The sequence below is a fragment of the Podarcis filfolensis genome (genome assembly GCF_964270895.1).
Source record: "Podarcis filfolensis genome assembly, chromosome: 9".
Lineage (NCBI taxonomy): Eukaryota > Metazoa > Chordata > Lepidosauria > Squamata > Lacertidae > Podarcis > Podarcis filfolensis.
Genome location: NC_139610.1, coordinates 22,347,674 through 22,369,246, shown reverse-complemented (window position 1 = coordinate 22,369,246; position 21,573 = coordinate 22,347,674).

Genomic DNA, 21,573 nt, shown 5'->3' with positions numbered 1-21,573 from the left:
AGCCCTCTATGTACTTGGGCTGTGCTGAGTTTTCATGGAAGCAATAAAATGCTCTGCTCTCTCATCTCACAAATCTGTGACAATTTATCATTTTTAGAGGGCCATCAATATGCATGGTGCTTCGCACAACCACAGAAGAGACAGATACCTACTTGGAAGAGCTTATAGTCTCCCGTTAGATCAGTCAGAGAAATGACAGAGAGGAGCAGGACAAGGATGTGGAATAAGGTGTTGAGAGAACAAAGTCAACACATGTTTGAATTAGTGGCTGGTTCTCTGAAGTTGAGGACAACGCAATGTTGACATTTTGCAATTCACTGCCTCTCCATTCTCTTCCTTGGAACATGAGCCATGCTGAGATTTTTTTTTTGCCCTTGAATTAATAGTCAAATAACATTGACAAAAACCATTCGGTCAAATGATATAGAAATCCCATCATTTTGATTGCCTGGGGTGCAGGGGAAAGGAGGTCTGCTATGTTTAATGGGAAGACCACACATTCAAAAAGTTGTTGCAAAATATCCTTTTCTGGGTTTCCTTTTCCTTTCCCCCCTTTTTTTTGTCATGCTGCACTGAGCCAACTAATAGTCATTCAAAATTCTTGGAGCGCTTTGCTCTGAGACGATTGGCTTCTCTGACCTCACAGGTATGAGAAGCACAGCTTAGGTAAAATCATCCAGTAGGAAAGATCATTTGGATTATAAATGAGTACATTAGGAAACATCCTGGGAGAAGGCTGAGCCGTGAAAACTGGAAATAGGAAACATTTGCCCTGTGGCTAAACTCTTCACAATATTTAGTCCTTCTCCTGGGAGAGTCTTCTTTTGAGTTTCAGAGCAATGTGTTTTTCCTTCACTAAGATTTCAAATTAGAATAACTTCCCTCCCCCTCCTGTCAGGTAAGGAATACAAATGCACATAGTCTATGTGGAAGGTCAAAGAGATGTACAAGTTTGTCTCAGTAACCTTTACTTATGTTTTGTTGCCTTATCTATTATCTCAGATTTATCACTCTACTTCTGCTACTATTGCTACTAACATATTTACATCAGGAATAGTCTGGATGCTTTACGAATCTAGAAATGTGACTTAGCTTGCTCCCATGTGGTTATTTAGACCTGGTGACTGAGGGGATGGTTAGATATTACTTCTTCTACATCTTTTGAATCATCCTTATCATCACCAGAAGCATTAGGGAAGCTTTTAATGTTTGACAGACTACAGTGGTACCTCGGGTTAAGTACTTAATTCGTTCCAGAGGTCTGTTCTTAACCTGAAACTGTTCTTAACCTGAAGCACCACTTTAGCTAATGGGGCCTCCCGCTGCTGCTACACCACCAGAGCACGATTTCTTTTCTCATCCTGAAGCAAAGTTCTTAACCCAAGGTACTATTTCTGGGTTAGCGGAGTCTGTAACCTGAAGCGTATGTAACCTGAAGTGTATGTAACCCGAGGTACCACTGTATTGTATTTTAATATTTTGTTGGAAGCTGCCCAGAGTGGCTGGGGTAACCCAGCCAGATGGGCAGGGTATTAATAATAATAATAATAATAATAATAATAATAATAATAATAATAATAATAATAAACAACCTTCTGGTTTTCCTAACTGCATAACCACTTCACCATATATTATCTCAGTAATCCCTACAGCAGATTAATCTACAAAATAGATTAGCAATGCTTGGACAACACTTCCCTTTCAGAGTAAGGACAACGGGAAAGCTTTATTTGCCTTCAATGAGGAATCTGTGGGTATCACTGGTTCACCGGACTGCCAATGAACAAATCTGAACCCTGACTAAAGGACCCAGTTAGCATTGCTGCAATGGCCCAGGAATTGACATAGAATGCACTACCATCAATTGGATCCCTGGATAAATTTTTGGAGCTGAAATCCAGAATCAAACCAGGGGCCCTGCTACCTGTTTCTCAAAAATCAGCCATACCACAATACAAAGCTCAAGTCTTGTTTGGCCCTGCAAGACTTTTACTCCATGGAATTGTGCAATGCTTCAAAAATGACTCACCATCCCATCTTGTAACAGAGAATTCTAATTATGCATTATATTGCAAAAAGCTTCCGCTTGTTTTCCCTGCTTCCTGCTGAGGAGGCAGGGAGCCAAAAAATGAGAGAATATGCTCTTGAAATATGTGCTTCATTTCTTTGCTTACATCATCTCAGTCAGAGTTCCTGTGGCTCCAAAGAGGTTCTAAACTGACTCCTCCTCCTTAACTGAGAAGCCATTTTAATTAAAATGGTAATGCTGTCCATTGCCAAGGTTTCGTTTCTATTTAAGCCAAATTCCATATATACACATGTCAAAGAAAAGAATGACCTGCTTGATATACTTTGTATTTGTATTGATCCTGCCAATAAACTTAAGCTTAATTGAGAACACAAAAAGGAGAAATGGTACGTGAGCTAAAAATAAATAATCTCTCCGTGTGAACTTGAACTTTTCTATGTGCAGGCCAGATGTGCCTCAGGATCACAGGAAAGGGTGGTAGGGATTGTGGGAGCAGTAACACCAACTGATGGAAAATCAAAATGTCAGATTCAAGGTGAACAGAATCTTTCCCCCAATAGCATTTGCTCAAGAAATTACTAGGAGAGAAAGGTGGCTTATATCAAAGTAAAACAATGGAGAAAGTGGAATATTGGTGAAGGAGGCCTGAAGATCTTCACTCTGATTCAACAAGGGTGGTAAAAATAGAGAAATCACACCACTTGCAGGATCAACAACTGTGTTATAGAGATATTTTAGAGCATTAAGTGCTAAATCCTTCCTTGGTTAGCCAAGAAGGAATGTTTAAGCATGGGTTTTTGCTTCTTCTAATAACATTTAAATTTAATCATGGCAAGTCTAAGCCATATACTTTAGAGTACTGATGCTCAGAATCATGTTGCATGTGTCCATTTCTTTTACTATTCTTCCTGACTGATATTTATTCAAATCAGTTTTTCAAAGGACAGAAGTTCTACTTATTGAAACTCTCATACAATGAGAGTTGTATGACAGTGCTGAGATTCTCTGTTATGTTTGCCAAATCTAATACATTCTGGATAGAGTCATCTTTTCTTTTTCTACTCTTTTTGTCCTTACAGTAAAGGAGAACCAAAAAATCCTGTATATAATGTCCTAAAGTGGAGAATGTTAAGGAGTAAGTGAATTGAGCAAGGGCAGAAAATGGCAAATCATGGGTGGAGTCAGGCTGAAACCTGGCAAGTCAGGGTTGAAATCCTGGAGGAATTTGGCTGGTCAGGACTTGGTGCCCAAACAGGGCTGAATTTGGCAGATTAGAGGGCAAGGGCAAGGGTAAGGCTAAACTGAGTGAGTTGGATTAGAGTTGGGACTAAACTTGATGAGTTGTGGCAGAATCTGACAGCTCTCTCCCTCACACACACACATATATATAACATGGCAGAATCTGGATTAGCTTCTCAGAATTTCTTTGTGCTCCCTAGTAATGGTTAGACTAAAATGGTAAAACCAGCCAACAGGCAACCTTAGTTAGCAGGACTTTGTTAAAATAAGTCAGTTGATTTCGCACTTCCAGCATGGAATATTAGCCTTGCAGATAGTGCTCAGCTTGGATATAAATATACAATGTGTTGTTGGAATGTGGAAATAACAAAGGCACAGGAATGAGATTTGGGTGGGTTTTCAGCTCTTTTTAGAAATAACCAGCCAAAGAACCCAAATACAGGCCAAGTTTTACTTCTGATACATCATATACAGTGGTACCTTGGGTTACAGATGCTTCAGGTTACAGACGCTTCAGGTTACAGACTCTGCTAACCAAGAAATAGTACCTCGGGTTAAGAACTTTGCTTCAGGATGAGAACAGAAATCGCGTGGCAGAGGTGCGGCAGCAGCAGGAGGCCCCATTAGCTAAAGTGGTACCTCAGGTTAAGAACAGTTTCAGGTTAAGAACGGACCTCCAGAATGAATTAAGTTCTTAGCCCGAGGCACCACTGTATTAAGTAAGGCAAAATGTCAACGATGATACATTGCTCTTGATTTTGCAGATTGAGACTAAAGGAACGCAAGCATCCTCAGAAAAACTTTAAAGTGGGCCAGGAGGTAAGGCGAAGAGATTCTGGACTGATGGAAATTTCAAACAGAATTCCTCAAGCTGATAAGGAAAAAAACCCAAAGCCCTCAAGTTACTTATAGACAGTAGGAATACAGATGCATCTGTAAGCTTTCTCCTCTAAAATCTGGAAGCTCTGAGCTAGACATCTCTGCTTTAAAAAAATCTTCCCATGAAGATTTGTGTTTAATTGCTAGAGGCTACCTCTTTGATGGGTTTTCTGTTTGCTTGCTTTTGTTTGTAAAATGGTGCATGTTTTCCTGAACCATACTATAACCTGTAGTCAGAGGTCAGCCATTTGTTTGTCTGAGATGGAATTGCGCTGCCTGGTGTTTAATTCATCTGGTTACATGCACACAGCCTGCTGGGGAAAGGTACATAAACTAGAGAAGGAGGAGTAGTCCCCTGTTGCTGCAACTGCTCCTGAGAGCGTTGATCTGGGAATAGCTGCCTAGATGTTAGATTGGTGTGCATAGGTATTCAGAGCTGTAGAATGACTAAAAGTGTTATCTTTGACTATGAAGAGTTAGCAATAAAGAGTCTGCACAAGGACTTATACTACCACAGTGGGCCTTTCCTTCCCTCTCCTCTCCCCACCAAGTTGGGTCAGGGGGTTGGGAGAACCCCCCAGAACAGTTCACAAGGGAAGGGGCAGGGATATTCCATCCACCAAGCAGAAAAGATCAGAAAGGTGTGGCTTTGAATTCCTCCCTGCATCAGATTCTTGAGGAGCCAGGGAAAGGTTCAGAGTCCCTCATCCACCTACCCAACTCCAGACGAAAACTGGTGATGAAACAGAGTTTCACAAGAATAATAATAATCTTCCTTGCGTATTAATACTGCTCTATCAATGAATGATAAAACACGAGAAGTGCTGTGTAGGAATGTCAATGTAAGTAAGAATGCAAGTTCTGTTTCCAATCATTTCCATTTAAGCCAGCCTGCCATCACTTCTGACAGTAGGTTCAGTCCAGTTACTGATCGTTACAAAGGGAAGCTCAAAACTCTCTGCGATTTTCCAGTGTGCGGAAGTGAGGCCACGCAGCAATGCCAGAGGAGCCATCGTTTTCAAAAGAAGCTTTAACCTTAGTGAAAGAGAAGAGCTATTTGGTGGTCAGTTTCAAACAAATTAAAATCATCAATCCTACCAGGGCTCCCCCCACCCCGACTTGAAAGAGATATCATGTTCAATCCTCAATAATGCTAATCCTGACAGTTGCTCTTGGGCTTGTTCCTCAGATAATTCTGAAGGGTACAAAGACATGAAAAAGGAAGTCTTTTATATGAAACATACCTCATGGGTAATAAGATGACAGGGGGGTGAAGTGAAGAGTGTGAGCTTTGAAGAATGCAAGACATTTTTCAAAGCTACCTCTTTTTTCTTCTTTTCCTAGAATAATTCTGTCAAAGATACTTAGCCAGGCTGTCACTTCTTTCTTACTCATCTGATGAGTTTCCAGATTCTCCAATAATATTTGGCAATGAAGGCAGAATGTGGAAACAAAGACAGTTACAAAGGCTGCCCATGCTGTTCTTTTCTTCACATGCAATTTCTGTTAACAATGTGTAAGATGCTTTCATGTCTGAAGGCACGAGCAGACCCTTTTGCTTTGGGTGTATGGCAAGAAACACCTGAAATGCAAAATGGAGGCAGCTGTATCAGAGTTCCTCCATATGTGGCTAGAATTGCGACACACAATTCTACATGAAAAGCATTTGTGTTGGGGAATTGGCCTGGTGAAACACCAGCATAAGCCAATATAGTATAGGGGTGAAAATATTGGATAGAGCAACCAAAGTTCAATTTCCCACCTATGATAGGGCTGTCATATTTCAAACAGTGAAAATCCAGACAGAAAAGTTGTTCAGTGTTTTTCGGCAAAGTTGTTGAGCTTCCCCCCCCACAAAAAAAACCATATTTGAGCTATTTTTATGGATATTTGAATCGATTCTGTGCTGCTTCATGTTACCAAAGGAACCTCTAACCAGAACATTACAAAATATCAAACACTACAAATGAGAATCAGATGCAAATGCAATGAGAATCAACATTTAAGGCTGCATAATTGACAGGAAAACATATATTTCTCTGGGCCATTAAAAAGAAAACATTGCAAATAAAAATCAAACACAATAACACAATGAAGTGATTGCTATTGATGCTACCAAAAACACCCCCCACACAAACTGATGTTTAAATAAAGAGGAAGCAGTGCTTCCTGCCCCCCTACTGTTCTTAGGGCAAAGGGGCAAATGTGGCCTCTCTCTCAGGTAGAGGATAACAGGTTCCCCAAATCCTTTCACCTTCCTTTCAGCTTTCAGGTGCTTTGGTAGGCAAAGTGAGGCAGGAACAGGCAGTGACTCTGACTTGCAAAAGTCCAAGAATGTGCTCCTCTTTCTCCTTGAATCCTCAACTTTGATTCAAATCAAAATAATTCATCCCCAGCCCCTGTAAGACACAAGAGGAGAGAACATTTTATTTTATTTTTACATCAGATTCATGCATTTGCACGACATTAGTTCGGGCGAGAGCAATTCATTTCAGCTTATCAGGCAGTGTGAGACAAAATGTAAAAATACAGTTGATCACAAACGGCATCAGAAGGGGCAACAGACATGAAATAGAAAAATTAATGAGCAAGAAGATTATATACCCTGTGCAATCCCCACCCTTTCAAGTGAATTGACTTCCGCTTTCTGACTTGTAATTCTGGTACATTAGGCAAAACACACACAGAGAGAAGAGAGAGAGAGAGAGAGAGAGAGAGAGAGAGAGACTGCCACTTCACTGATGCTTTCTCAAGCTATCTTAAGCAGCTTCCAGGTGTATTCACAGCATAGCTTAGTTGGCAGCTATCCTTCCTACACATTGCAGTCCGCGCAACCAACCCTAACCAATGCCATTTTCCTCAGTACATGACAAACATCCACAGCAGGGTCGATATGCTGCCGGGGGGGGGGGGCGGTATCTGAAGCCTGCCTATACCATTATCCAGTTTCCTAACAAAGTTATTCACTAGTTAACTTGATAATGGTTCAGCTGTAACCCAGTTCGGGTCTGTAGGAGAGGCTTTATTCTTTTCAAATTGCAGAAAAACTGGGCGGTGGCATGAGACGTTGGCCTGTTTTGCACTTAGCATATAACACCGGTCCTAAAAGACCTACATTGGCTCCCAGTACGTTTCCAAGCACAATTCAAAGTGTTGGTGCTGACCTTGAAAGCCCTAAATGGCCTTGGCCCAGTATACCTGAAGGAGCGTCTCCACCCCCATCGTTCTGCCCGGACACTGAGGTCCAGCGCTGAGGGCCTTCTGGCGGTTCCCTCACTGCAAGAAGTGAAGTTACAGGGAACCAGGCAGAGGGCCTTCTCAGTGGTGGCGTCCACCCTATGGAACACCCTCCCGTCGGATGTCAAGGAAATAAACAACTATCTGACTTTTAGAAGACATCTGAAGGCAGCCCTGTTTAGGGAAGCTGTTAATGTCTGATGTTTTATCACTTTATCATCATCATCATCATCATTAATTCTGTTGGGAGCCGCCCAGAGTGGCTGGGGAAACCCAGCCAGATGGGCAAAGTATAAATAATAAATGATGATGATGATGATGATGATGATAGAACTAAGTCATGGTTAATGGTTTTTAGTTTTTTGTTTTGCTTTTAATTTTTTATTAATTTTTTCAAAAAAATAGAAATTAAACAAAGAAAAACAAAGAACAATACATAACACTGTAGCACACTTATATACATATTTTCCGAAATGAAAACTAATAAAAATAAAAAGGGAAAAAAGGAAAAATAAAAGATATAAAGAAAAAAGACAAAGGAAAAGAAAAAATACTTTTCATAACCTGGAATATTACCAAAGTCATGGTTAATGTTAGCCATAGTTAATAAATGTAGTTAAGACGGTCATTTAAACCATGGTTTATTACACCCCCCTTTCTTATGTTAAAGGAGATACAAGCCAGGAAGAGCTGTTCTTCCTCCAAGGCTCTGTAGCTGTGGGGCTGTGTCAGCTCTTCAACCATAGTTGGAGAGGAGCTCCAGGTTTGGACATTATGCTTGGTTATGGTTAGTGTTAACTAAGGTTTGTAAACAAGCTACAAAACTTGGTCAACCTGTAACCATAGTTCATAAACCATAGTTAGGTTTCTGGGCTGGGATAACACATAATGCTGAGCTGTGTTTGATAAGCCATATTTTAGCACTAGGTACAAACCAGGCCAATGTCTATATGTCATTCCTTCCTGGGTTTGGTGCCCCATTTCCTTCAATACTGACAACATAATATTTTTCTGTGCAACCATTCCATATGTCAGTGTTCCTGCTTTCCTTGCAAACTCATCACAGCCTGATGTGTTTTGCCTAGTTTCATTTCCCACTGTCAGATTCATGGGGCAATATTTAAGCTATCCACTTCTAACATATCTCGCCTGCCCAGAGCCTTCATGCACTTCTCACCGTCTCAGAATCCATCGTGCTTTTCTCCTGCCCAATTTCCCCTTCCTACTGCCAAACACAGTCAATATAATAACATACAACCAAAATAATTGCTATTAAAGTATCAGTCATATTGGGAATTTATATTTATTTTACACTGGCCAAGCATTAGGCATACTAATGGCTTGGTTTACTACCTGGAGAGCCTTGGTGCAAATTGAAATTTTCCTGGGAAGATCAACGCACTGCATATGATTGGTAATGCTAAAGAGCTAAAATCGAAAGGCATGACATGAGGATCTTAAAAGATAACCTCGGCCATTACCGCTGGATAATGTGAGAGAATAAAGTCGTAACTTATAAAAAGCGGGGTTTAAAAGCTGAATTATGTTAATTGTTCCTATCAATATGCAAGCAGCACAGATATTTAGCATAGGTGATATTATATCAGCTTCCCTCTGACGTGTGTGTGTGAGAGAAAGAAATACAGTTGGATAGAAATTATTGTTATGCAAATGCTGTGGTGCCATGAATTCCCACCTTCCCACTTGCTTCCAGGTTAAAAGATGCAGAGGGTGAGGACAGGAGTTAGAAAAAGCATACCTCTGGCATTGCAAATCTAGGAATGTCTAGTCAGAGGCAAGGCCTGCCTTACCCACAATTTGTGTTGTGCACAGAGGGGAGCAGACCAATCCCTACAGGAGTATGTGTTGTTCAGTCAAGGTTCTCATCTGGAAGCCAAGTGTCAGCACTGGTGGAGCTTCTGAGGTAGAGCCAGGGAGCAAACCAGAAGGAAAATCAGAAGAGACATGACAAAGGGGGGAGGAGAGGTTGACTGCACACAGGCAAAGCCTCCGATTGCTTAGAAAAAGCCCTGGTAAGAAGGCAGGGACTTTCAGCTTTGGCAACTGATTTTCCTGAAGGAAGCCCACTGAGAATGAGCTGCTCTGCTCATTGGGCCTGATACTCAGCCAAGTCTGTGGAGGTTGTGTTTTTGCTAATAAGTTAACTCCATCTTTGACTGTGTGATTACTGACTGGCATGTTCCTCTGACACTGTGACAGGTGACCGACAGGTAAATGGCCCTGCCCAGTGGTCAAACTTGGCCACTGGGTTGTGGGGGAGATCCCTGGATCCTGGCGGGATCCAGTTCCCCACTCCTGAATTGGGAAGACAGGTGAACTAATGCCAGTGTACTGGAAGAAGCAAAGATCACCAATGTCGAAGCAATGATTCTTCAACATCAACTTAGTTGGACTGGTCATGTTGTGCAGATGCCTGATTATCGTCTTCCAAAGCTTAAACTTAAAAATGGAAAGCGTAATGCTGTAGTCAACAAAAGAGGTTTAAAGACTATCTCAAGGCAAATCTCTAAAAATGTAGTATAAACACTGGCAACTGGGAAACACTGGCTTGCGAGCCTCCAATTGGGCTTTATCAAAGGTGTCATGGGTTTTGAAGACACTCAAACTCAGGACGAAAGGGAGAAACATGCTAAGAGGAAGGCACATTCAGCAAACCCTCACCGTGATCAACTCCTGCCTGGAGACCTATGTCCCCCCTGTGGAAGGATGTGTGGATCTACAATTGGCCTCCACAGTCACCTACGGACACACTATTAAGACTGTGTTCATGGAAGACAATCTTAGTCAGCTATGAGTGATTGCCAAAGAAGAAGAGTTGCATTTGATTGGACTTAAGTGTCCAGGGGTCCTTTACCTTTACCTGTTGCCTCAGTGCTTAAATTGTAACCTTGGAAGTTTTGGGAAATGACAGCCACATTCAGTTCTGATATGAAGTACAAAGTGATTCCTTCAAACATTTCATAAATGACCTACTCAGTATCTTGGAAGATGACCAGACAAAACGGGTCCTCCACGTTTTCTGAACCATCAGTGAAAAGGCCAAGTATAGTAAATCAAAGGAAAGTTATAATGAGCCAAGGCCATCCAAAGCCTGCTTCTTATTAGAGTATATTCCTGACACTTTAATGCCTCACTTTTTTTCTGAAGCAAAAGGGGGTCAAGGCTCAACTACCTTTGCAGGGCATTTCTGAAAACACTGGGAAGAGACAAAGCCAGGTCTTGTGGTATTTAAATCAGAAACTTTTGAGTGATTTGCATATCCTCATCTCATTGAGCTTTGCCTATTTTCTCTTATTAACTAATTCAAATTTTTAATTAACTAGCTGATAGCTAAATGTGACTTGCATAGAATCAAGAAACCTCTTGGGAGTTACCAAAACTTTCCTTTTGAGCACACCCTCTGGGTTCACAAACGATATCCTGAAAGGCAAAGAGAGAAGAGAAGAAAAAGCAACCTTGCAGGTTCTTTGCAGTGCAACATAACACAGAACAAATTCTTCACCTTCTTTCTCTGAGCCCTTACTCACATTAATTATACAGCCACACATCTAGACTTTGTTGTTGTTTAGTCATTTAGTCGTGTCCGACTCTTCGTAACCCCATGGACCAGAGCACGCCAGGCACTCCTGTCTTCCACTGCGTCCCACAGCTTGGTCAAACTCACGTTGGTAGCTTCGAGAACACTGTCCAACCATCTCGTCCTCTGTTGTCCCCTTCTCCTTGTGCCCTCCATCTTTCCCAACATCAGGGTCTTTTCCAGGGAGTCTAGACTTACTACTGAGCAAAAGAGCTGCTGCCCTGTGGCTCCTCCCCTTCCTCATGCTAAACCTTGCTTGGACCCAGATCTTAAATGGCTGCCAATAATTTATCCTTCAATCAACAATTATGTGTACATCCAGATGTTCCACTCAACTACTTGGCCACAGCATTCTGCACCAGCTGCTGCTTCTGGACCATTTTCAAGAGAAGCCCCACCTAGGGCATGTTACAGTAGTCCAACATGGAGGTTGACTACACATGACTCACAGGAGCCTAGCTATCCCTGCCCAGCTGAGGGCATAGCTGATGTACTAACCTAAGTTGACAATAGGCTCTCTTCACCACAGAGGATACACGGACCTCCAGTGTGGTGGTTCTAGGGGCCTCAGGCTACATACCGTCAGAGAAAGTGCAGCCCTGCCCAGAACTTATAACCTCCTCAGCTTGCAGAGCTGTAAACCACTTACCCACAATGCCTCTGTCCTACCAGAATTACAGTACATCTCAAGATTGTTGGCCCTCATCCAGCACACCACTGCATTTGTTCCCAGCCCAATTCAGATGACAGAAATAGATATTGGTGCCATCAGCATACTGATGGCGTTGAGCCCTAAATTTTCTAATGACCACACACAGCAGCTTCACAGAATATATTAACTAGCACTTGGGACAAAATATAGACTAGTCAATCTGCTGAAAGTTACTGTTTCACTTATTCTGTGTGTATGCATCTTACTGTGTTCTTTTGTTCGGTTATCCTAGATTCCAAGAAACATACATTCATGACCAAATATTTGAAGTGGGGCAATACTGGCCTGGGGAAGACCTGCAGTGAGGATTCATTATATGTAGCCTGGGGCTACATAGATTACTTGAGTGGAACTGGAGGAGCCTGTGCCACAGTGGTCCCACACCACAAAGGTAAAATGAAAAGGAGTCCTCCCAGAAAAAGCTGTTACTAAGGAATGAGCATGCCCAGGCTAGAAGCGGTGAATGCTGAAAGGAGTGGTGCTAAGCAGGTGACTGTTTATGCATGTGAACCATCTATGTCCTTCCTCTGGTCTCCACATTCATCCCTTCTCTCTCTTTTTCCTGAGGGGGTCTGTCAGGGACTGAGACTGTTGAAACCAATATGTGTAATTTTAAATATGAATGTTTGCCATTCAGTTTAGATTTGTAAATCACAGAACAGTCTGAAATGTATTAGATCGGCTACCTTTCAGGCTCACATATTAGAACAGGGTCAGCAAACGTTTTCAGCAGGGGGCCGGTCCACTGTCCCTCAGACCTTGTGGGGGGCCGGGCTATGTTTTTGGAGGAAAATGAACGAATTCCTATGCCCCACAAATAACCCAGAGATGCATTTTAAATAAAAGGATACATTCTACTCATGTAAAAACATGCCGATTCCCGGACTGTCCACGGGCTGGATTTAGAAGGTGATTGGGCCGGATCCGGCCCCTGCGCCTTAGTTTGCCGACCCATGTATTAGAATATTCTGTTTATATTCTCTTTTATGGATTTCCATCTGTGCTCATTTGGTAAAAACAAAAAGCAGTAGCACTGGTTTATGTTCTTTTTAAAGTAAATATAATAAACGTTTTCCTGAAATTCAGTCCATCCATATTTATATGATTAAATCTTGCAGCAGGATCTTTCAAGTCCAAACCTGTTCGCAGGAAATAAGAATAATCTGTGAAGGCCAAATTATTACGCTTTAAAAATGCACTGCATAAAACAGGAGCAGAGTTCTAGCCTAGGCATCTGAAATATGTTTGCAATTTTCCAATGCAAATAAAACAAAGTTTATCCATCTCCAAAAACTACCTCTAACAGCAGTTTCTACCTGAAATACTTGTTTTTGGAGCCGAAGATGTAATTAGGTCACTGAACTGTATGGAATAACGAGCAAGTGCAAGAGATGAACATACTGCATGCATGTTTGAAAAATTTACCTTGGAATTGTTCCAAAGCCTGCAGCATCAAAAATGCTCCATTGCTAGTTGAACACCCCAAGGCAAGAGAATGCAAGGTAACCTCGCCATTTGTTTTGTGTTTCCTAGTGTGTCTCTTCTTCCTCTATTTATTCTCCAGATTATACTTTTCTGTTGCTGTTACTTTCATTTGAAGGAGATGGTTCAGAAAGCTCTTTAAAAATGCAGTATGTTTTTCAGCCATGGACCGTAGCACTTTTCCGTGCCGACAAAACTGTTGATCTTTGTGAAAGCAGCGCAATTATTCTTGACTGCTCATGAGTCAGCCCCTTCCAAGTCTTAAATATATTTGCATTGAAAACCATCATAACACTGGCATTGAAATAAGCGTATTATCATCCTTCAAAACCCACGGAGGAGATCTAAACCAAATAGCTAATCATAGGTCTGATGTTTGCATTGAGCTGCATCAACACAGCTTTGTAAATAAGTCCACAAAAGTTACTAGCCCACCAACAAGCAAACCAAGTACCAAACCCCAATACTAGCCTCCTGAAGGCTGGCAGAAGATGAACAAAGTGTCCAGTCCCTCCTTCATTTTCACGCTGAGCAGAAAGAAAAGAGCTTGCCTCCTTTGGCAGCCCACCTGGTTTCTTTGTGGAGCACAGAGGAGGGATGGGGTATTTGCCCACCAGGAATTTTTTATTGCCTCGTGGCACTGTGGGTTAAACCACAGAGCCAAGGGCTTGCCGATCAGAAGGTCGGCGGTTCGAATCCCCATGATGGGGGATTGCTCAGTCCCTGCTCCTGCCAACCTAGAAGTTCGAAAGCACATCAAAGTGCAAGTAGATAAATAGGTACTGCTCTGGCGGGAAGGTAAACGGCGTTTCTGTGCGCTGCTCTGGTTCGCCAGAAGTGGCTTAGTCATGCTGGCCACATGACCTGGAAGCTGTACGCCGGCTCCCTCGGCCAGTAAAGTGAGATGAGCACCACAACCCCAGAGTCGGTCACGACTGGACCTAACGGTCAGGGGTCCCTTTACCTTTACCTTTACCTTTACCTTTACCTTTACCTTTACCAGTGCAATGCTTAAACAGAAGGCTGCACGAACACAGTGCTTGTGAATGGTTGGAGTCAGGCGTAGGTCAGCAGTGAAAACTAATAATAATAATAATAATAATAATAATAATAATAATAATAATAATTTATTTATACTCCGCTCATCTGGCTGGGCTTCCCCAGCCACTCTGGGCAGCTTCCAACCAAATATTAAAATACAGTAATACATCAAACATTAAAAGCTTCCCTAAAGAGGACTGCCTTCAGATGTCTTCTAAAAGTTTCGTAGTTGTTGTTCTCTTTGTCATCTGGTGGGAGGGCGTTCCACAGGGAGGGCACCACTACCGAGAAGGCCCTCTGCCTGGTTCCCTGTAATTTGGCTTCTCGCAGCGAGGAAACCGCCAGAAGGCCCTCGGCGCTGGACCTCAGTGTCCGGGTAGAATGATGGGCGTGGAGACGCTCCTTCAGATATACTGGACCGAGGCCATTTAGGGCTTTAAAGGTCAGCACCAACACTTTGAATTGTCCTCAGAAACGTACTGAGACCAGTGCAGTTAAATCTTTATCCAAGGAAACAAACCACAGCTCCTGCCTAGTGGTCTCAACAACTCTTTCTAGGAGGTCTTGCCCCCATGAAGAAGTTGCAAGGACTGAAGGTTGCCACTTTCCCAGTGCAAACTGGGACTTCTCCTCTCCAGGGTCTTCCCCCATAGTCTCAGGCTCTGCACACAAGCACCCTCTGTTCTGCCTGTTTCATTTCTCTGTGAGGAGACATAGGGGAAGGGAGCTGGTTCTATTTCATATTTTTCCTCAGCTATGGCATCAACCTAACAACCACATCATGTTAATTAGCAACTAAACATAAGGTTATTTACACTGTTTTAGTCTGACAACCAGGCTTTGCGTCTCTTTTTCATACTGTATACATTTTGTATGCTTTCATTCTTTACCAATACAGTGGTACTTCGGGTTAAGTACTTAATTTGTTCCGGAGGTCCGTTCTTAACCTGAAACTGTTCTTAACCTGAGGCACCACTTTAGCTAATGGGGCCTCCCGCTGCTGCCGTGCCGCCGGAGCACGATTTCTGTTCTCATCCTGAAGCAAAGTTCTTAACCTGAGATACTATTTCTGGGTTAGCGGAGTCTGTAACCTGAAGTGCATGTAACCTGAAGCGTATGTAACCCAAGGTACCACTGTAAAGGGACTGTATTGTAACTACTCTCATATAGAGTCTTTCCTACAGTCATCATCCAAGACAGTTTGTGAAGCATGTGAATATAGAAACCTGTGACTAGATCCTTCTCTTCTTTCCCATGTTGCTCCTTTCTGTTTCAATCTATGTTGGCTCATCCCCGTTCTCACAAAGATAAAGTAGGGGAGGGGGCAAACAATGTCCCTGACTGAAAGAGACAATGTCGCCTAAGAAGTCTCAGCAGTTTTAACAAACTACAATTCCCAGGATTCCTTGGGGGAAGCAATGACTTTTTAAAGTTGTATAATACTACTTTAAATGTATACTGCAGGTAGGGCTTTCATACTCACATTTAAAATATCTGAGTAAAATAAAAAATTGGTTTTTTTATTTAAAAAACCCAATTCTATTTATTGTTATGCTTTTTAAAATTGGTTTTTACCCAACCCTGTTTGTCAGCAGCTTGTTCTGACCGGAGAGGGTGGGGTTCTTCAGAAAACACTGTCCTTTTATGTTCTGAGTATACCCTGATTTCAAAACACAATATTTACCTTAGATTTGTTAACTAATTATTGTGATTGATTCAAGATCTCGCGCTCTGAAATTGCACTCCTTGAAGCTGAACTGCAGGGTTGCTGCTATGAAGATAAAAATATAAGATAGAAGTTTATTTAGCCCATTCACCTAATTAAGTTGTTGACTTTTGGAACATTGCCTTTAATTAAGCACAAGGAAAACGGCATTAACCTTTTAATATAAAGTTCAAATGAATATTCCTCAGGTGGGATTTGCCCCTTATTGGGCTCTTCTATCTTTAAGCACATACGTGGTAATATTTAACCAAGACGTTGTGTCTAATGGTGCAAAAGGTGATTAGTACCAACTGCTGATTACTGAACTCAAATTATGCATGAATTCATGTGTGGATTCTTAATGAAGTCTAATAAAGCATGTGTCGTGAAGCATTTTTAGTTCCCAGCCAGAACTCCTTGCATTCAGTATGGCTAATGAATTTTGTACTTCTTTTTGTTGTTGTACTTTTATTGAGGTTCAGCGAGTTTCTGGTTTATGAATCTGAACATTATTATTTTATTATGCTTTATTTATATATGAGCTAGTCTGATTATAAATTATGCATTTGTGCTATTTCTGTTCCACTTCTTATCAGTGGGAATGCATTTATTGCAGATGAAATTTCCACATTTCTATTGTATCCTTCGGTCAAAACAGGCCGTTTAAATAAAACAGGCTAGCTCCCGCCATAACTCTCCGCAGCAAGTTTTGATGCTGACTATTCTTCAGGTACTCTTGTGAATAATCGAATATTCAAAAAGTATTCACAAAGTATTTTGTGCCTGTATTTAACATTTATTCTATTTATACCCTGCTTTGTAGTCTGTGAAATATCTGTAAGTCTGTAGCCTATGATATTTGGTTTCAGTATCGGAGAGCAGATATTTGACTGGTTTTGATAGCTGACATGGAATGACATTAAGTACCTGGTAGCATAAGATCTATGAGATGTTGTAGTGTTTGACAGCTAGGACCTTTCATATGCAATGCAGAAAGCCTGGGTTAGAGTGCTGGACTAGGACCTGGTAAAACAGGGTTCAAATCCCTACCTCACAGTCTTGTTTGAAGAGTTTGGATTTGATATCCCGCTTTATCACTACTCAAAGGAGTCTCAAAGCGGCTAACATTCTCCTTTCCCTTCCTCCCCCACAACAAACACTCTGTGAGGTGAGTGGGGCTGAGAGACTTCAGAGAAATGTGACTAGCCCAAGGTCACCCAGCAGCTGCATGTGGAGGAGCAGGGAATCAAACCCGGTTCACCAGATTACGAGTCTACAGCTCTTAACCACTATACCACACTGGCTCCCAGTGTGGGGATTAAATGAAGACATGGATAAGAATGTATGCCATCTTAAGGTTCCTGCAGGAAAAGGTGGGAAATAAATGCAATGATTGTTGTTGTTTAGTCATTTAGTCGTGTGCGTCTCTTCGTGACCCCATGGACCAGAGAACGCCAGGCACCTCTGTCCTCCACTGCCTCCCGCAGTTTGGTCAAACTCATGCTGGTAACCTCGAAAACACTATCCAACCATCTCGTCCTATGTCGCCCCCTTCTCCTTGTGCCCTACATCTTTCCCAACATCAGGGTCTTCTCCAGGGAGTCTTCTCTTCTCATGAGGTGGCCAAAGTACTGGAGCCTCAGCTTCACAATCTGTCCTTCCAGTGAGCACTCAGGGCTGATTTCCTTCAGAATGGAGAGGTTTGATCTTTTTGCAGTCCATGGGACTCTCAAGAGTCTCCTCCAGCACCATAATTCAAAAGCATCAATTCTTCGGCAATCAGCCTTCTTTATGGTCCAGCTCTCACTTCCATACATCACTACTGGGAAAACCATAGCTTTAACTATACGAACCTTTGTTGGCAAGGTGATGTCTCTACTTCTCAAGATGCTGTCTAGGCCTGTCATTGCCCTTCTCCCAAGAAGCAGGCGTCTTTTAATTTCGTGACTGCTGTCACCATCTGCAGTGATCATGGAGCCCAAGAAAGTAAAATCTCTCACTGCCTCCATTTCTTCCCCTTCTATTTGCCAGGAGGTGATGGGACCAGTGGCCATGATCTTCGTTTTTTTGATGTTGAGCTTCAGACCATATTTTGCGCTCTCCTCTTTCACCCTCATTAAAAGGTTCTTTAATTCCTCCTCACTTTCTGCCATCAAGCTTGTGTCATCTGCATATCTGAGGTTGTTGATATTTCTTCCGGCAATCTTAATTCCGGCTAGGGATTCATCCAGCCCAGCCTTTCTCATGATGGATTCTGCATATAAGTTAAATAAGCAGGGAGACAAAATACAGCCTTGTCGTACTCCTTTTCCAATTTTGAACCAATCAGTTGTTCCATATCCAGTTCTAACTGTAGCTTCTTGCCCACATAGAGATTTCTCAGGAGACAGATGAGGTGATCAGGCACTCCCATTTCTTTAAGAACTTGCCATAGTTTGCCGTGGTCGACACAGTCAAAGGCTTTTGCATAGTCAATGAAGCAGAAGTAGATGTCTTTCTGGAACTCTCTAGCTTTCTCCATAATCCAGTGCATGTTTGCAATTTGGTCTCTGGTTCCTCTGCCTCTTCTAAATCCAGCTTGCACTTCTGGGAGTTCTCGGTCCACATACTGCTTGAGCCTTCCTTGTAGAATTTTAAGCATAACCTTGTTAGCGTGTGAAATGAGTGCAATTGTGCGGTAGTTGGAGCACTCTTTGGCACTGCCCTTCTTTGGGATTGGGATGTAGACTGATCTTCTCCAATCTTCTGGCCACTGCTGAGTTTTCCAAACTTGCTGGCATATTGAGTGTAGCACCTTAACAGCATCATCTTTTAAAATTTTAAATAGTTCAGCTGGAATACCATCACTTCCACTGGCCTTGTTATTTGCAGTGCTTTCTAAGGCCCATTTGACTTCACTCTCCAGGATGTCTGGCTCAAGGTCAGCAACTACACTACCTGGGGTATACGAGACATCCATTTCTTTCTGGTATAATTCCTCTGTGTATTCTTGCCACCTCTTCTTGATGTCTTCTGCTTCTGTTAGGTCCTTTCCACTTTTGTCCTTTATTATGGAAATCTTTGTACGAAATGTTCCTTTCATATCTCCAATTTTCTTGAACAGATCTCTGGTTCTTCCTATTCTATTGCTTTCCTCTATTTCTTTGCATTGCTCGTTTAAGAAGGTCTTCTTGTCTCTCCTTGCTATTCTTTGGAAATCTGCATTCAATTTCCTGTATCTATCACTATCTCCCTCGCATTTTGCTTGCCTTCTCTCCCCCGCTATTTGCAAGGCCTCATTGGACAGCCACTTTGCTTTCTTGCATTTCCTTTTCATTGGGATGGTTTTCGTTGCTGCCTCCTGTATAATGTTACGAGCCTCCATCCATAGTTCTTCAGGCACTCTGTCCACCAAATCTAAATCCTTAAACCTGTTCCTCACTTCCACTGTGTATTCATATGGGATTTGACTTAGATTGTATCTTACCGGCCCAGTGGTTTTTCCTACTTTCTTCAGTTTAAGCTTGAATTTTGCTATAAGAAGCTGATGATCTGAGCCACAGTCAGCTCCAGGTCTTGTTTTTGCTGACTGTATAGAGCTTCTCCATCTTTGGCTGCAGAGAATATAATCAATCTGATTTCGATGCTGCCCATCTGGTGATGTCCATGTGTAGAGTCGTCTCTTGTGTTGTTGGAAAAGCGTGTTTGTGATGACCAGCTTGTTCTCTTGACAGAACTCTATTAGCCTTTGCCCTGCTTCGTTTTGATCTCCAAGGCCAAACTTGCCAGTTGTTCCTTTTATCTCTTGACTCCCTACTTTAGCATTCCAATCCCCTATAATGAGAAGAACATCCTTCTTTGGTGTCACTTCTATAAGGTGTTGTAAGTCTTCATAGAATTGGTCAATTTCAGTTTCTTCAGCACCAGTAGTTGGTGCATAAACTTGGATTACTGTGATGTTAAAAGGTCCACCTTGGATTCGTATCGAGATCATTCTATCATTTTTGAGATTGCATCCCAGTACAGCTTTCGCCACTCTTTTGTTGACTATGAGGGCCACTCCATTTCTTTTTTTTTTTTTTAATATAAATTTTTTATTGGTTTTTCAACACATATTAAAAGACAATACGACACAATACAAAAACAAACAAACATACAAACACGTATAATTTCTTGACCTTTTTTTCCTTAAACCTTCTTTCAGCGACTTCCCCATACCTCCCCTTTCTGCATCCCTGTTTTAAATCTTTCCAGCAACCCCTAATTTCAGTTACTTGTAGCACTTTCTTTAAATCTTTTTTCTCATATCCAATTGTTTGTCACTGCAATTCTATTTTGCATTACCCAAGACATTTTAACACTCATTAATTTTACAACAGTTCTTAAGATAAACTTTAAATTTCTTCCAATCTTCTTCCACCGTCTCTTTCCCTTGGTCACGGATTCTGCCCACTCCATTTCTTTTACGGGTTTCTTGCCCACAGTAGTAGATATGATGGTCATCCGAACTGAATTCACCCATTCCCATCCCTTTTAGTTCACTGATGCCCAGGATGTCAATATTTATTCTTGCCATCTCATTTTTGACCACCTCCAACTTACCCAGGTTCATGGTTCTTACATTCCAGGTTCCTATGCAATATTTTCCTTTACAGCATTGGACTTTCCTTTCGCTTCCAGGCATATACGCAACTGAGCGTCCTTTCGGCTTTGGACCAGCCGCTTCATCAGCTCTGGATCTACTTGTACTTGCCCTCCGCTCTTCCCCAGTAGCATGTTGGACGCCTTCTGACCTGAGGGGCTCATCTTCCAGCGTCATAACTTTTATATGCCTGTTGTCTTTGTCCATGGAGTTTTCTTGGCAGGGATACTGGAGTGGCTTGCCGGTTCCTCCTCCAGGTGGATCACGTTTGGTCAAAACTCTCCACTATGATCTGTTCATCTTGGGTGCCCTGCTCGGCATAGTTCATAGCTTCTCTGAGTTCTTCAAGCCCCTTCGCCACGGCAAGGCAGTGATCCATGAAGGGGAATGCAATGATTAATTACATTTAAAAAATCCAAAGTCTAAAGAGTTGGACAGGTTGAATGAACTAAGCATGTTTAGCCAAAATCCAAAGAAGTTTAACAAGGAAATACATTGCGAAATTCCAAATATTTAAAATCCAGTCAAATTGGATATAGAAGATATGATAGAATAGGCTAGTGGAATGACAATATATTATACTGCATTCCTTGCAGTTTAATAATAATAATAATAATAATAATAATAATAATAATAATAATACTTGTACCCCCGCCCTTCTGACTGGGTTGCCCCAGCCACTCTGGGCAGCTTCCAACAAATATAAATGCATAATAAAACATCAAATATTAAAAACATCCCTATACAGGGCTGCCTCCAGATGTCTTCTAAGTTGTATAGCTACTCATCTCCTTGACATCTGCTGGGAGGGTGTTCCAATCATAGGGAAAATAGAATTTAAGAAATCAACAGTGGCTGCATTAAATGAGTAACTGTATAATACAATTCCACCTTAAAACAGGCTTGTGTGCTTACAGAAATGTACAATTTAGTTTAAGTTAACAATCTAAATCATTAAAAGTCTTTAAAGCAAGTTTTTCAAGATTCTGATAAATCAGGAATGAAAAAGAAGTTGAGTTTCTAATAAAAT